This window comes from Tamandua tetradactyla, chromosome 3, assembly GCF_023851605.1.
Source record: "Tamandua tetradactyla isolate mTamTet1 chromosome 3, mTamTet1.pri, whole genome shotgun sequence".
In the NCBI taxonomy this organism is placed as follows: domain Eukaryota; kingdom Metazoa; phylum Chordata; class Mammalia; order Pilosa; family Myrmecophagidae; genus Tamandua; species Tamandua tetradactyla.
The window spans coordinates 67,138,670-67,152,223 of record NC_135329.1 but is presented as its reverse complement, the minus strand read 5'-3'; the positions used below and the strand labels follow the sequence as shown (position 1 = coordinate 67,152,223).

The 13,554-nt window shown below is 40.8% G+C and overlaps 1 long non-coding RNA gene across 3 annotated transcripts in view; it reads right to left on the bottom strand.

Annotated features, from left to right (window-relative positions):
* The window catches only part of LOC143676126 (uncharacterized), a 47,649-nt gene that overhangs the window by 20,863 nt on the left and 13,232 nt on the right, over positions 1 to 13,554 (bottom strand). Inside the window, exon 6 of one of the 3 annotated variants that reach the window (XR_013171845.1) lies at positions 9,881 to 10,031. The exons of the other annotated variants lie outside the window; for them this stretch is intronic. This is a non-coding gene — a long non-coding RNA (uncharacterized LOC143676126). Of the gene's footprint in view, positions 1 to 9,880; positions 10,032 to 13,554 lie in introns of those variants that run through there. 3 annotated transcript variants of the gene reach the window in all.

Sequence of the window (13,554 nt, the reverse complement as noted above, 5' to 3'; positions counted from 1 at the left end):
CAGAATAAGCCCTCAAGAACTGCTGATACATGCATGGATGAGTGAAAGAATGCTCTAGAAGGGGCATGCAGGTATGAGTTGACGCAACCAGGATGAGGTGGCCATAGCTGGGAGCGTTTCCAGAGCGGGTGACAGTCTTAGGTGGAATTTGAAAGACAAATAGGCAGACACCAGGGCTGCATGAGATATTCCAGCATAAAAGACACAGCTTTAGTCTTTTATACTATTCTTTCCTCTCACCAAATCCCCAATGTTTAAGATACTTTTCCTCTCAGTTATCATACTGCTTCCTTTTTAACATTGAATAACAAACATAATTGTCTTTTTCTTTTTCTGTAAGGCCAACCAATTTGTAGTGATCACCATAATCTAAATTGAAGACACTGGTGACTTCATCTGTCCTTCATTTTCCACCCCATTGTGAATACCTACATCACATCACCTACGCTTTTCCACTCCCAGTAATATTCCAGCTACAAGAACATCTATATTTGTCCAAAAGTTCATTCTACATACTTATCCTGACATGATTATATCACATATATTGATACTTAATCTTTAAAACCATGACCTACTGTTCACTGCTCGTCCTGGATGGACCCGATGTCATGATTGACGGTGTTCTCCAAAGGTGGACATTGCTACTAACAAGAGTAAGCGGATTCCACTTCCTTAATTTGCATCATTTATTAGCATGCAACAACGTAGTCCATTTCATATATGAACCAGACCTTTCTTAAGTATTTCCTAACCCTTCCCCGTACCCAAGGTTCCCACCTGCTTTTTTTCTTCTTACCTTGTTATCATCTCCTTGCATGATCTGATGCTCATTCCCCCCCCCAGGTCCTCAGTCATACTTCCTATCCATGGCTTCCACCACTGGGTTCTTCTGAGAACATCCCTTCCTCGCTACCCCCTGCTCTCCACTGATCAACCTTTCAACCTTTTCCAATCTGGTTTGTTGCTTCCTGGCTCTTTGCTAGCATGCTGGGACTTCCCTTATTGTCCTTTTGGGGTGTAGCCACAGTTTCTTTTCCTGGATGCCTCCCTCCATTTCCTGGAACAAACCCTCAGGTAAATCCCTAAAGGGCAATATAGAAGTATATATCTGATCGCTTCTTTGTCTGAAATGAAAATATCTTCATATCTCATGCTGATAGATAATTTGGCCCATATGTCAGTTACAATGCATTCTGCTGCATGTGACAAGCCATACCCTCAATGGATTGACCCATAAAGGTCTCTAATTATCTGAAATAGCAGGAAGCCTGGAGGTAGGTGGTACCAGGCTTGGTGCAGTGGCTAAACAATGTTATCAATGACCCAGGCACTTTCTATTATTCTGTTTGGCCATCTGTAGCAAGTTGGGTTATTACCACATGGTCACGAGATGGATGACATAAATCCTAGCATAATATCCTTAAATAACTGAGCTTGAGTCAGGAAAATGGCTGTGAGGAAAAAGAGACCTTCCTGAAGAGTTCCAACCTTTATCAAAAAAACAAAAGTCTTGTTCAGAAGACTCCAAAGACTTATTGGACCAGCAAGCTCTGATACTTCGTGCAATCAATAACAAAGGGGAATGATTTTATCACAGTTGATTTAGACCAATAATGACTCGTTATCCATACCTGTGGGAGGGGTCTCCTCCTTGGAAGATTCCTGCTCAGATAATATATAGCAAGACTTGGGAAGTGCTTGCAAATAGGAGAAGGAAAAATGGCTGAGCAGGAACCACTGTTTTCTACCAAAACTAATTCTAGTGTCCTATATGGAAAATTGCTTTCCTCAGAGCTAAAGCAGGATAACTCCATTGGGTTCAAGTGTCTTTTATGTTGCTAATGAGAAATCAGAAGTCTTGTCAAATTCATTCTTTTCAATACTATTTTCAGAATCTTCTCTTCATTCCAGTGTTTTGAAATTGCATGAAGTTGTGTCTGATTGTGACATCTTTTGGTTTTTACTTGCACTACTCAACTTTTAAAAATTTTTTAAATAAGGCAATTTATTCAAAGTCATAGAGTCAGTTGATTGTTAAGCCAAACAGAGACCCATTTCTAACTAGCACTGGAATCCTTGCCTGCTTCATTTCATGGCCCCATTTCCCACAAGACCTTGTCAGTTCACTTGCAACCTGGACTCTGACCTTTGCCCTTCCAAAATCCTCTCCGCCAGTTGAACTCAAATGTAGTAAGTTGCTGATTGAGTTATGCTAATGATGCCCCAGCTGATGCTCTCCCTGCCTTCTGTCCTTCTCGGTTTTCTGGCCTGACCCTCCTGTTCTCTCTACTTCCCATTCCTGGGGTTGGATGGGCCCCAGGCTCCCCAAAGCGTGGGGAGGAAGATGAGAAGTAAGAAGGCAAACTGAGAGGGATCATGTCCCTACTAAGCACAAACACATTTCACTGGTGGTCACTTATTTTGCTTTAATTCATATTATGTTCTTGATCTTTATCTTGCTTTCTCAGTATAACAGTTGTGATTTTAAACCACCAAGTTTTAGGATCATTTGTTAGACAGTGATACAAACTGATGTTACATATGTATGTGTACATACACACACACACACTCTCTCTTTCTCTCTCTCTCTCTCAAGATAGCAGTGGACACCATAAAAGGAGAAAACAGTGAGAGGAGAGGAATCCAGAGGGTGTGCAAGCTGCTGTCCTAGCACATCTGTTGGAAATGTGCTCAGAGCTCAAACCAATATGGACCATCATCTATAGTCAGAATCCCAAAAGAGCAATACCCTCAGGGAATGGATAAAACTGAATAAACAAAAGCCGTAAGGGAGTATAAGAGCATTAAAGTAGGAATAGGAAGTCTCACCTCTAAATATCATCCTGCTCGCTCATCATGCCTATATTTCCCAGAAGAGCCTGCCCAGGGCTATGTTGAATGAACCAAATCCTAAACTGATGGTGCCCTCATGCCTCAGGTGCCTGCCAGTGGAAAGACAAACTTTGTTTGGTGGAAAACTTTAAGACCAGTCTCAAATAACTTGAAAGATAATGGCAAATGTCTTGGGGACACTGCCTTTCTCTTTGCTGAGCTCATCCTGGACTGTATTTTGAGATGATGTCATTTGCTATTTTACCTCCATGATTTGGCACATGTTATTTCTCTACTAGAATGCCCTCACTCCTTCTGTTTTGAGTAATTCTATTCTTTTTTTTTTTTTATGTTTTCCTTGACCTATTATCTCCTATGTCTCTCTTTTTATTTTATGACTACCAATAGAAGTCATTACGTTTTCTTCTGTGCTCTTATGGCACTTTATTCTTTTGGATAACTCTTGGCCTCACAGTTTTCCCTCTTCACAATTGGAAACTCCTTGAAGAAAAGATGAATGACTCATTAAAGTCATCCTCCCAGACATCTAACACAGATTCTCAAATACAGAGGAAACGCTGTAGGTCTTCACTGAATTTAATGTATATGCCTGTTTTTAAACCAGAACTAACCTAAAAGCTAACTCAGACTCAGTGTCTCTTGCCATTACATAGGAAGCTTCCTGTGTGGGCCACAGAAGAAAATCAAAGTCGATGGCCGCTCCAAGTTTCCCACATCCTTCAAGTCATGCTACACTGAGTAAAGGTCTCACAAGGCTTTGGCAATACCCATGTGTCTTTCTTTAACAACCAGAAATTATGAGGCCTGGACAGGATGCAAACTGTTCTCAGTCAGCTTGGGAAATGGCCAAGAGAACACGAGGAGAATGAGAATGACCCGTTCAGTCTTTTTTCCCTCTTGCCTTTGGGAAGCAATGACAGCTTTGATAAATATCAAATATTTAAGGAGTACACAGAACTCAAGGGAGTGGATGGCCTTATTAACTGGCCAGAGCAATTAGTGGAGGTGGCCCACCAAAGCTGCTTTCTTGGGGGTCTTCAGTCTTCAGAAGCTCTCAGGACATGTGAGGCAAGAGATCCTACCATTCCTCGGTAAGAAATCCACCTCGGGCTGCTGTGGCCACATGGTCTCTGTTGCCTAGACTCGTGGTGGGAAGACTGCTTGTGGCATGGACCGGCTGTGTTCCCCATGCTATTTAGAAGTGACAATCAAGATAGAAGTATGGACTTTAGACCTGGAATCTGGATGGGCAGGGAGATAAAATGTCCTAGGCAATCCACAAGTTTAGAGCCTAGATGGAGAATAAGCACATCCATGAGTAATTCCAAGTTAGTGTATTGTTAACAGGGGACCCCCGAAGAAGTACCATCTAACCCTAAACTAAGGAAGTGTGTTAGGGGGTCAGGACCTCTAGCTCCACCCAGACCTGCAGGTAAGGATCTGCATTTTGACAAGATTCCATGCATCTCCTTTCATATTGAAATGGAGGCATACTCATCTGGAACAGTGGTTGTAACCCAGCATCACTTTGGAATCACATGGAAAAATGTTGAAAATATACAGATTGGCCACACCCTTAGATATTCTGAACTAATTGGTCTGGGTGAGGCTCAGGCTTAGATGTTTTAAACCTCGCCACTGGTGGTTCTCACGTGCAACCATGATTGGGAAGCACTGATCTCAGGAAGGGACGTGGAAGCCCTGGGGGGAGGGGGGTCACCAAAGTCCAGGTGTGCTGACTGCTGGTGAGGACTCTTTTGGGGTCACAGCATGCTCGCAGACCTGTAACACATTCCCAATCATCTGACATGGTTCTGAAGCTCAATTCACCTTTCTTCATTGTGAGCTAAATTTGGTTTCTTTCTCTGGCCATTCAAACCAACCAAAACACCCAGCACAGCAACGGAAAGTAAGAGTTTGCCATTTTCCAGGCATGAAGTTTAAGAATTCATTAAATAAAATACCCTTCTGCCACATGTGAGGTACCTTGCAGGTACTTGGGCCAGGGAAGCAGGACCAACAGAGAAGAATCTGAAATGATTTGTCCATTTGGTGTGCCCCCTTCCCACGTGCAGGACTATAATTATGGCTGACCCTAAGGAGATTCACAGGAACCAAGAGTGTAAAGATGAAGGGACAGCACAACTCACCCTTCAACTTCCTGGAGAGAAACCATGTTGCCACACCCAGGAGACAGCGTGGCATCTAACCCCTGGAATAGAAGTGCTGTAGTGGACTTAGGAAGGGGAGACATTCCTTTTTAGACCTGATAGCTTAAAAGAATATTTCTGATCATTCATAAATTGTTGGGGAAAATCATATTATTTCTTTTTTTCAGATACATTTTAGAAAGCTCAAAAAAACTTTTCAAATTTTATGAAGATTATTTTTAATGATTTTTAATTAATAAGTGGTTAACTATAATTGTCTCTTCTCATAACAAAATGATTATATAAAATGAATATACCGAAGATAACTATATACTCACTTCTTCCTTTTCTTCATGTGAAGTACATTTTTTTAGAAGCCAAATTTGTGCTTTGAAAAAGGCAGCCACATCACCAAAGTTGTAATTTTATGAAACCACAAAAGCCTCTTTTAAAGGGATCTGACTTGAATACACGCTGCAAGGAAATTAATAGTCTCAGTTCAAACATCCTCTTTAATCCATCTCATTCTGCCTCTTATAAGGCAGAAAAGAATGCAGTTGTCAGGCTGACTTAGGAGAAGGACAAGCATTGAGCAACATGCTATTGGCATGGGGCCATGCAAGTTCTTTCTGGGGTATCTCAGAAGCCTTCAGAGAGCTGCCAGGGCAGGACGTGTTGTGTGTCATTATCAATTTGCACTCTGATTTCCTAACAGTTCAAGAGGCCTTTTGACAAAAGCCTCCATTTAGATCTAATAATAACTCTGGATTTTTGTTAAACGTCTCACAACCTGGGAACAGGCCCAATTGCTAAACATACTTGCACTGCCTGAATTGCTTTTCCTGAGCCCAGAGGGGACAGCCAAGCAGAACAGAAAACATGCTTTAGGGGAATGGAAGGATGGTTCTCACTTCTAAAAATTGTTTTCAAAAGAACCACCTCAGTCCATTCATGAAATCCACCTGAGCAATTATTGTAATTATTCTTGTCCAGTCCTGGCCCTAAATTTCAATAGTTCATTCCTTGTTTCCAACTGCATCATATAATTATTAGATCTAATAGTTTGAATTGACCTACTTCCCTCTACTTACTCAGGCAAATCTCATCCACTTCCAATCTGTTACAATAAGCCCTTAAAACCTCACTACTTCCTCACCACATTAGAAGGCCCTTCAGTAGTTTCTATTAATTTTTCTCCAATGTATTAGCCATCCCCCTTCTTTCTCTCTCAAAAAACTCTTAATTTTTTTCAAAGAGAACCATATTCTGAACTGCTTCCCTTCTCCAACAAAGTTTTCTTTTCCTCAATGCAACGATCCAATGTTCCTTTGAGAATTTCTCCTGTGATCTTAGAGCCCAACACCTGCTAAAGTGGTGAGGAGACGAATGTGGGCAGAGGGCGCAGGGGACAGTATGGAGGCAGGACAGGTAGGCGGTGGACAGAGCTTGACTCTAAGGCTCATAAGCCTCATCTTGTCCCAGGAATCCTTCCGTAAGTCTCCCTGCATTGTGCCTTTGCAGCTATTCCATGACTGGTGTATAATCAATGTGTATTCTTTTCATTTGCTCTCACTGTCTCTGTTGACCTCACTCATTGGTATGCCCAAATGAGGCAGTACAGAGACCCAAAAAGAAGCAAATTAAACCTAAGCTATCAAAAATCAAACAAAACATCAAGTACTATTCTGCTATTTTTAGAGGTTCTTGAACACAGTCTTAATGAAGAAAGTTGAAATAATTTATTAAAATTCAGTCCATGGTCTCTTGGGAAATGAAAATACTTCTCAATCATTTAATTGATCACAGGTGCTGGACGCAAAGCTGGGCATACGAGTAATTAAACATTGGCAGCATCATGCCAGCAGGTTGGAGAAGGAGAGCGTTTGAACAGGAAGCAATTTTAGATTCAACTAGTTGGAACACCCAAGAGGGACTAAAATACCCTAAAGAGTCTTCCTGAGCAACAGTCACCCAAGGTCTCTCTAGGCACCCCCAAACCACGCTTACTAATCAGTGGAGCATTGGCAGCAAGTCAGGACGTTGCATTTCACCTGATACCACGCTGGCCTCTCACGGGTACCTGTTCTTGAGAGGATGGGAGAAAATAATCCATATTTTCCTCTTCCGCAGAATTATCATGCCAATATGTTTATAGAAAAAAAGCTTTAGAAATGCCATGAAAACTGCTATCGATAGTGTACTACCATGGAAAAAACCCTTGGCAAGTTATCACAATTGCTTCACTTTTAAACATGAGAAAAAATGTACTTCTTGGAGAGGAAGAGAGGCTTTAGCATTTAGAATGCATCCCATTCTGCCTGTAGAGAACTTGGAAATATTCATAACTTGACTGGAAGCTTTCTTTTTCTGACTAATCCTAAGGAAATTGACAAAACTTGAAAAAAACCTCTGTATACCTAGATAATCGATACAATGGTGTTTGCATCACTTAACAGTTAAAAAGTATACAATTGACCAAATGTGAGATTATAAAATAGCTCATGAGTTATTACAACATTTAAAAACTATGAAGCTATTCAAAATAGGTTTTATTAAACAAAGCATACTGGTCTATGAAATGATACAGGAAGAAAACATGTGTATTTAAAGTAAAACCTGTGCACTAAAAAAGGAATAGAAGGGGGAAAAAAAACATAAATGTTAATAGTGGCTAGATTCAAGTATTGAAAAAATGTACGCTTTATCTCTATTTTCCAAACTTTTTAAGTAATGCTTTATACTTGTTAAAAGCCATAGGCCAAAAGAGGAAAACTAAACAGTAGAGAACAACCAGGATTTGCTCTTTCCAATTTAAAGCATCTTATACATTTTTTTTTTACATTTTTCTAATGTCTGTAATCAATTTGCAAACCACACATTCACTTAGATCCTGCCTTATTACTCAGTAACATGAAAAATGAGGTAATGATGGAATCTTACAAATTCAATACTTGTTAATTGCAAAATGTGCCCCATTCTATCGAACATTATTAATTTAGTAGATTAAATCTGTATTGACTTAAGCCTTAACTTTCCCCTAATACTCTGTTTATTTAACAATTCTCACGAAACACTCCCTGCTGCAAGGGGGAAAGGGTGTTCAAAATACCACAGGTATTCCTGGGAAGCCCTTTCACAGCCAAGGAAATGTGAAGCTGTGTAATACGCAGTCACGAAACTGTGTCTCCCCAGGGATGCAACCACAGTACTGTGCTAATGAAATACGGAAGACCCAGTTTTATCTCAGTAACTTTTGTAAAAATAACAAAAATGTTGTTCTTCTAGGTAAAGTTGTCTTTTGCAGATTCAAGCCAGTTAAGCCTATTGACTCAGAGAGAATATAATTTGTGAGTCAAGATAAAATTTTTTTCTGTTACTAATATTTGGAAGAAGAATTTTTTTTTAACTTTGTATTTTACACAGAGCTATTTTTACACTACAAAGTTGTCATAAAGCAGGGTTTGTGAAATATTATCAAACCTGTAGTTTTATCACATATTGCAATTGCAAATTTTTCTGGAATGGTTAAAAGATGAGCTGTTCCTGATCCTTTAGGCAAAAACCCTACTTGCGGTACAATAATGGAAACAGTGGCTGATGGAGGAGAAAGCTCGAGTGTCCAATAAAATCCTGGAGGCATGTGAAAGAGTCAATTGTTTCTTCTTTGGTCTAGAAAGAAATTGCAATGGCTCCCTTAGGCAATTCATCCATTTATTTTTTCACTTACTCAATAATGTGCTCATTTATTCATTAATTAAATAATTATACAATAATTCACCACTTAATCATTTCCTCAATCACCAGTCGATAATCTACTGACTCACTGATGTGTTCACCCATTGGTTCATTATTTTTTCATTTAGTAGCATGTTCTTTACATACGCATTCCTTTCCATAGCTGACATCGACCAAGGCACATTGCTAGGTGCTGGAAACCAGGTACCTTCAGGGCATCCTCAGTGAAAGAGACAGACAAGTGGCTTTGGCAACCTCTGCTGGATATGTGGAAAGAGCAGCATGGGTGCAGAGAGAACGAAGCAGTCAGCTGCCTGAGGCGCTTGGGAGGTTCACCAGCAGAGTCAGTGAACTGGTCTGGGACAGGAGGTAGTGGGCCGGCAGGAGGAGGAGAGACACATGGTGTGCCCAGCACAGGGAAGGCTTTCCAGGCAGGAGAAGCCTTCTGTGCACATCCGTAGATGTGAGAAATCATGCCTTGTTTACAGGAGGCCTAGTAGTTTGCGGTTCCTAAAGAAACAGAATAGGATAAAAAAAACTGGAAGGACCTTAGATAGGTACATGGGTTGGGTCTGATTCATACTGGTGTTTGGGACAGCAAAGGTGTAATTACATTTGCACGGCAGGGCAAAGCTGTGCTGGAGCTTTCCTGCGCATCTTCTCTTCTCATCCTCATGCGTAACTGGACATGTAGGTCATGATTCTAAGGGAATCGAGGCCAGCGTAGCCATTTCTCCCTCAGCGTCCCCTTGGCAGGTGCAGCTCTGGAGGAGCTTTTTATTTACAAGTCCCCACCTCTGCCATGAGAACACGGGATCTGGAGGACCTTATTCATTTGTGTTCCCTCACGGCCTATTATCCTGTCTGATGCCTGGCACATGTACACTGCATTTGAGAAACAGAAGACTGGAGGTGGGAATAAAAGGAATTGAATGAATGAATGAAAGAGGTTACGGAGCCAAGCTGCTCAGAAGTGATAAGGCAAAGGTGAGGAACGTGATTCCTTCTTATTACCAGCCCCACATCCACAGCACGTGTTATATAGCACACCTATATGAGATTTGTCATACTATATTTTTAGTCTGAATCGCTCATTTCACTCATCTACCAATTAAAATATACCTTGATCTGTGTAAATGGAGTTTCCTTCTACCAGAGACTGTGACTTTTCTTCTCTTGTCCTAGTGTCTCTTGTCTGTCTTTGTACTCAATCATCCTTCCTGACAAAGGCCTATTTTTGAATTGACAGAAAGGCCTAATTCCTTGAAGCCAGTGAAATGAACAAATGGACCCCTTCAGAGAAAAAGGCACAAGTCAGACAGGATGCTCCCAACAAAAAGAGAAAAAAGTACCTAAAGAATTATGAAGATAATAGTATACAAGAGCCAAGTCCTTTCAATTCACAAATTGGTCAAATGCCTTCTCTGTATGTTTTATTGGGTCAGCCAGGATTTAACAACTCAGTAGATAGATGCCAATCAATATTTCCTTATTCAATCGCCCCATTAAATTTATACTTAAATTGTATTTTTATTAAAAAAAAAAACTCACCGTCACAAAAGACATTTGCATTTTTAAATAAATAAATTTCATAAGGCCTAGAGCTGACATATTTTCCTCGGTCCAGATCCCTGTCTTCTCCTCGTCTGGCTCAGCCATAACCCTAGTGAAGAGCAGCTTTCTGCTGCTTTCGCTACTTGACACAGCCCTGACTGTACAACACTTTTGTGATTTCACATAATTTTATTGTAATTTAAAAGCAGATTAAGAATGGACTGTGCCGTCTTCAGCATGGTTGGATGGATTTACAATGTTACTGGCCGCATGTTAAATAGGCTCTGCTACATCTTCACCAGCGTTGAGGTTATTATGTTGTATTATTGCTGGTTCGGTGGAAAATGCTTGCCTGATATGACTTTCATCTGTGCTATGATTTCCTGGGAGTCCACACAATAAAAGTGCAAAACATTAGAGACAATCTGTAGTTCTGTCTTTTTATTCAATCATCCTTCCCCGACAAAGGCCTATTTTAGTACCAATGTTTATATCGTATCATTACTCCAGACAAGTTCCAGTTTGGGTTTTACGTCCATTCCTACCATCTTGAACAACCGTGCTTTTCCTTTTCCTAGCATGGATCACTTTGCCATCCATGTGGTTTGTATTTCTGATCTAATTTGGTTACTGGTATCTACTCCTTTATCTCTGAAATATGTGTAGTGAGATGTTTGTCTAGCATAGGCTTCCAAAGAGCATTCAATGAAACTACTTTTGGGATAAAACTGTTCCATAATTTGAGTAGTGATAGGTTAAACAAAATAAAACAAGGTTCTTTAATATATATATTCTCACTTTATGAATCACATATTTCCAAGAAAGGGATGTAGTTTATGAGTCTCTAAGATAGGAATATGAAAGGTGCCAACTCTCCATCCCAGAAGGCAGAGCCTTACTTCATAGCCAGGGAATTCTGAGTCTAAATTAGCCAGCCAGAGGAGAGCATGATAATATAGATTCCCTTATTAGTTGTTTCCAATGTCCTTTGGTAAAGGGCCAAATTTTTTTCTAATTCTTGGTTGATTTACATGAATTCTATATACATCAGATTATCAATTATGAAGTTCCTCTAAAATTCTATGATCCAGTGGAAAAAGAACCTTTAGAAAAAATATGTCATGAGGGTCCTCAATGCTCTTTGGAGGACCTGATTTAGTGGTGTATGGGTGAGATAAAATAATCCTCAATCCTAATCAGACAAGCTAATTAGGGGATGTAGAATGAGCAGACTTTAGTGTATAAAAGTTTAGGAATGGTCTGTAGAATACTTGGAAATTAAGTATTCAAAGAAAAAAAGACCAGCAAGATGCCCTCAGGGTTTTTGACATAGTCCCAGTGCATTCAGTTTTTAAAAATGAATATGGTTTGAAGCCTCTGGCAGCAGATGAGAGAGAGCAGCTCGGGTCTTTGTGGCTTCCAGGTCAGGAGTTTAGGATAACCTCTTCATTAGTAAATGGCCACCCCCAAAAGGGGATCTAAACACTCCTGTACATGCAAACTTCGAGAACAACCACATATTTGTCCCTGGTATCAGCAAACCCTGGGCTAGGTGCACACTCTACAATGCCCATGACAACTTGGCAAAATGAGTTTGATGAATAACCCTTCCTACTTATATGGAAGCTGAAAATGAGAAAATTTAAATAAACTCCTCCAAGATCTGAAGGTGAACATTGGGCAGAGCGGGGTCAGGACTCCCCCAGCTCTTCTTTCTCTTCCTGAGTGTCCTCACCCAGTAAGACAGGGAAGCCATCCTGCTCACCAGCGTGGCTCTTCCAGCTTCTCAGCCTGCACAAAGCTCCCCATTCTCTTACTTCAGAGCCAAGTAACAGCTAGACATTTTAAAAAGGTAAGAGAGAGAGAGAGAGAAATGACTCTAGTAGAGAAATGAACTTTTATTTTTCCTCCTAAGAAAAGCTTAGGCAATATGGAAATACAAAATTAAAATCTTAAAGTTCATTAAACCACTGAAGACAGAAAATTAGGAACACAGAGTACTCCTGAGGATGGCATGAATGAGTCTCTAACGTCAGAAAGGAACCTGCTCAAACCCCTTCCCTCTCTGGATTTCCTTTTCTCCACCTGGAAAACTCAAAAGTTCAACCACACGCACTCTGTACTAGGACTCTCTGGTATTCAAACAACCACTCTAAGTCAAACCAGCATAAATGATCAATAGATACAGATAGATGATAAGTGATTAGATAGATGGATGGATGGATAGATGGATGGAGGAATGGATGGAGGGAGGGAGAGAGAGAAAGAGAGAGAGAAAGAGAGAAAAATGAATCCATTTAGCCACAGCAGGTAAAAGAGGGGTTGGGAGTTTGCCTAAAGCAGGAAAAACAAGATTCAGAAATTCAGAGTCTTCTTGTTGGTTCTGCCTTGTCTTAAGTTTCTGGCTCTCCCTCTCCCTCTCTGCATGGACTGGTGTCTGACTTGTTCCTTCCAGTTTCCCCATGAGAAGGAGGGCACTGGATCATATACTTACGGCTGCAGCCAAGGCATAAGAAACAGCTGTTCTTGCTTATCAAAATCTGAAAACCCCATTGACTGTCCCTGATTGAGCTATAGCAAGCCTTACTTGCTTTGCTTGGAGGAGTCACACTGGCTCAAGCTTGGCAGCCCTAAATGAAAGCATGCCTGCTTCACTGTGTGGTCATTTTCCACTTGTAGCCCACAGGCTGTTCTTTATGTTTACCGTTAGCTTGGCAAGAGACAGAGGCTTCCATAAAATGAGTATCATTATCATAAGACCAATTGAAGGGAAGTTAGCAAATCCTAAATGAAGACTTAGAAGAGATGTATTAAACAAACATGTCAGATTTTGTTTGGCAAATTGCTACTACAACTTATGGCATTCTTTATAACATTTCTGTGCCATTGCTGTAGGCCAAATAATGGCCTCCCAAAGGATGCCTACTTCCTAATCCTGGAACCTCCAGAACGTCACAGCACGTGGCAAAAGAGCCTTGGCAAATGGAATTAAAATGGAGAGACTATCCCGGCCGGTCTGGGAGGGCCTAACCTAAGCACAGGGACCTTTATAAATGACAGGGAAAAGCAGGAGAGTCACAGGGATCCACAACAGAAGAGGCAGTTCAATATCAAGGATGCAAGAGCTTCAGCTCACCCTTACTGGTGTGGAAGATGGAGGAAGGGGCCACAAGCCAAGGCATGTGGGCAGCTCTGGAAGTTTGGAGTCTCTGTCAACAAATAGTCAGGGACTGGAAGGAGTGGAAATACCCCCAGGGCAGCA